The 4,346-nt window shown below is 40.9% G+C and overlaps 1 non-coding gene across 1 annotated transcript; it reads left to right on the plus strand.

Moving 5' to 3' along the window:
- The first annotated feature begins 3,769 nt into the window (after window positions 1–3,769).
- On the plus strand, window positions 3,770–3,872 carry LOC140869857 (U6 spliceosomal RNA). Its single transcript, XR_012146848.1, has one exon. It is a non-coding gene; the product is annotated as a U6 spliceosomal RNA (small nuclear RNA).
- Window positions 3,873–4,346: the final 474 nt, after the last annotated feature.

Genomic DNA, 4,346 nt, shown 5'->3' on the forward strand with positions numbered 1-4,346 from the left:
AAGCACATTTAAAAGGTTAAAACATGATTAAAGAACCCTTATTTGAGGAAAATAGTGGAAAATCAGATTCAAAATTTTCAAAAATAGTTTAGAGGACCACAAGGGTCTGGGTAGTTCGGAAGCTTCAAATGATTTTGGAAGGTAATGATGTAGTTCAGATGCATCAAGCAGTTCGAAAGATCTAAACTTGAGATCGGAATATCCGATCGCCATTGGATAAGAAGTTATGGGTTTTTGGTTGGTGATTTGACACAAGGAAGGTCGGAAGATCCGAACCAGGTATCGGAAGGTGCGAATTCTATATGTGCAGTAATTGTCCAATCACAAGACACTCGTTCGGTGATTAGAGATTGGAAGGTCCAAAGTTGATATCGGAAGCTCCGAACCCATTCGGAATGTCTGAATAGAAGATCGGAATTTCCGAACTCCTGTTTATACATAGATGATCATGGCTTTCATTTCCAATTGAACCAAACACTTTGCCTCTCACATTTCAGTCATAGTTCTAAGGATTTTAGACATCGTATCGAGGGTCGGGGTGATATCGAGGCATTATCGGGATCCTAGCGAAGTTTTGACTAGATTTGGGGCCATCGCCATTAGTGGGCTAAAGGCGGACACATGTAATGCTCCGAGATCCTTGATAAGTTTGGGATTATCTATTTGATTAGTTTATAATTTTAGAATATTATAAGTGATATTGTATACATTTTATTATAGGCTTGGATATTAGGATGTTCACCTAGACTTAACCTATAGAGGTACGTAAGTACTGATTGAGATATCCAGTCGATTATGCATTCTTCTACGTTGCATTTTATCTACCATGATATGCATGAATTATTGTTCATGTGTTGCATGTACAAATATGACGTTGAGCGAATCCTTTGAGAAATCCATTTGTAGTAGGATCGCTTAGCCTAGTTTATGGACGATAAGACATAATGAGTCACAGTGGCCGACGGGTTGGGAGGGCTATGATTTTTTCAGGACATTTCAGATCCACGCCCGGATGTTTGTGCTAGTTATCCAAAGGGATATTTCCGAGTTGATACTATTCACTCTAGCACCTTCAGTTTTAGCATGAGTTTTTTTGTTGATCTAGTTACCCATTTCACGTCATATGCATGTGCATATAGGTTTGTACAATCATATTTATTGTATTCGACGTTAGCGATCACGTCCCTATTTTCATCTTGGACACCCCATTCCTCGGGGCTGGCCTCAAGTTGGACGACGCAGACAAGAGTGAGCCTCAAGACGAGGAGCATCACCATTGAAATTTTGGTTATTTGGTTCAGTTGTTTTATGTTGGATTGTATTTGATACATTTATTTTGTTGGACTCTTAGTTTTGATGATTACAAATTGAACTGCCAAGTTTTGTAAAACTGCTCAAAGATTAAACTACTCAAACTACCTGAACTGCTCAAAGCTTGAACTGCTCAAACTGCCTAAACTGCTCGATCTTCTCAAAGCTTGAATTGCTCGAACTACCTGAACTGATCACATGACTATTTGTACTGCTCAAAGCATTCAAGTTTTTTTTATCTGCTCAAGAAAACTCTTCGTTATATTTGAATATTTCCAAGAGAGAACTTATTGTCCATATTAAAATGCCGCAAGGATTAATTATCACTCATCTTAGATCTCATCTCACATTTGTGAAGATATTTATTAAGTCTTTCGAAAATATAACAAAACAGTTCAGAGAGAGAATCTAAGTCATCAACAATAACGTTGTAAAATATGACTATATATATTAGAGACAAAGCTTCAGAAAAGAGTTATTTAAAAATACAAAAAAACACAAGAAAGCTATCTCTCCAAGAACTTTGAATTTACATATCTCACTTGCTCACTGTAGTAGCCCGGTTCCATTTTACAAGATTAAATTGCTAATCATATCTAGTTTAATAAACATGATTAAGAGATTTGAATAAGATCTAACGAGCCAAGAAATTGGGCTTAGAATGCCCGAAAAATGATTTAATGGGCTTATTGGGCTCGGGCAGTTCGGAGGGTCCGAACTAGGTTTGGAGGATCCGAACGCAAGGACATTTTGAGGCTCTGAAATGGTTTGGGAGTTGATGAGATCGGACGATCCGATAAAAGGATCGGATGGTCCAAACTAAGCTCGAGATAGGTGTCTAGATCTCAGGTGGGAGATGACATCATGGCTGAAGTCACATGACTAGATCGAACAATCCGAAGGGCAGGATCGGACCGTCCGAAGTGCATCATGTACAAGTGTAAAAAGGGTTTGAACAAGTGTCTCGGACGAGTGGGATCGGACGATCCAAAGAAGAGATCGAACCGTCCGAAGATTCATGCATGCGACATGTACACCATGCATAGATCGGACCATCCGAACCGGAGATCGGATCGTCCGATCGAGGCCTATAAATAGGGGTCGAGTTTGCCTCATTTTGAATCGTTCAATTTCCTCTCCTCTCCCGTTATGCCTTTATTTTAAGGACTTTGGGACTCTTTTTTTAAGAGTTGGAGTTGGAATTAGTATTTTTTATAACGGACAGTATCCGTAGTAGCGGCCGACCGGCGGAGCTCTAGCGAGGCGTCCAGGGGTCGTAGCTAGGCTATGCCCAAGTTCTGGGGCAAGCGTCATCAACGGGATGACGACGGACGAAGATATGGCTTTGGTTCCCTATAGTGAATAGGGAGTAGGCTATAGTTTAATTAAAGCTTTTAGAGCCTAGTAGGTGATGTTTGGCATGGTAGATAATGCATGATTATTTTATTACATTGTAGTGCTCCATGGTTGGCTTGGACCTAGAGGGAGAGCTTCTAGGATCTGACTTAAAAAGGTACGTAAGTATTATTCTAGATATCCAGATTGAGTATGCATGTATTATGTGATTGAATATTTTATATGTCTTTATATAAAACATGTCATGACTATATGTTGCATACATGAGTATATTGAGTCTTTACCTTAGAGGTATCATGTAGTAAGGCGCTCACCCTACGAGTTTGTGGATGGTTGGAAACGTAGGTCTTGTGTTAGGTCACCATGATGGTCGGACACTTGTACTAGTATCAGGTCACCATTATCCAGTAGGTGTATGAGCCACCTCCTGAGGCGACGGCGCATCGTGCTATATATCCTGGGCCCGGTCTATGAGCTAGTTTCTTGACCTGAGTGTCTTGGTACCCAGTTCATTTGCATACATAATAATGTATACTCATACTCTCGTACTGAGCATGTTAGGCTCACTTCCGGTTTTTTTTTGTTGGTTGGATGCCCCATTCCATGGGGCAGTTGCAGGTAGTTATCCCGCGGACAGGGAGGTTAGGTGGTGACCAAGACTGGATAGCAGGGTTGACCACAAGGTTTTGCTTCCTGGTATTTGACTTATTCCGCAGTTACTCTGATTTATATTATTTTGTAATTGCATGCTTAAATTCTGATTAGTAGGTCACCACGGTGCGAGTCACTACATTTATGGTATCAGAACATGCAATAAGATTCTTTGGGACATAGTAATGATTTTGGGTTATCCTTTGTAGGATTGCTAGTTGGATTCAATGACGATAGCAGTATCAGGAATTGGAATAGCAGGATGTCTAGGTTTTTCCAAGATCGTCATTGCCAAGGTTGGCAACAGAGGTTCGTATTATGTGGATTCCAGCAGGATGGAGCTGGAAGAGAAGATTTTGTTTTCAACGCTAGGCACTTCTCAAGGTTGAATGGAATGTGTGACATATAGTACAAAACCTAGTACTAAAGTTTCTATAATTTGCTTAACTTCGTCCCTCCGGGGACATCCGATAAAATTGGAACGATACAGAGAAGATTAGCATGGCCCCTGCGCAAAGATGACATGCATAAATCAAGAAATGGTTCAAATTTTTTTTATTAACTTTTATTCAGATTCTTAGATCTCGGAGGTGCCGTTGGGATTTGGACCATATTGTTTCGAGGACGCGTGTTTTGGTGCGGAATAGGCCGGTTCATTTCTCGCATATCTATCGGGAAGGGAATTCGGTTGCGGATGCGTTGGCGCGGCAGGCTCATGATCATAGGCAGTGTTTGTTGGAGATTGGTGTTTCTTTAACCACTCCCATCGCTGCGTTGGCCCGTTCTGACTCTTCCGGGCTTCCTTACCTTAGATCTAGGTTTTCTTAGAGCCTCACGCTCGCTTATAGCCATTTCTCTTGGGCTTTCTTTTTCTTTGTTTGCTCTCCTTTTTGGTCTAGGTCATCCTAGATTTAGATATATGTAGCTATTTATTTTTCTTTGCAGGTACAGCTCTCCGGCCCTTTTCCGGAGTTTTTGGAGTTAGTCTGTTCCCTTGTCGCTTGCTTTGCTTTCTTCAGGGTGATGGA

The sequence above is a fragment of the Henckelia pumila genome, chromosome 4 (assembly GCF_033568475.1).
Source record: "Henckelia pumila isolate YLH828 chromosome 4, ASM3356847v2, whole genome shotgun sequence".
NCBI classification, from domain to species: Eukaryota; Viridiplantae; Streptophyta; class Magnoliopsida; order Lamiales; family Gesneriaceae; genus Henckelia; species Henckelia pumila.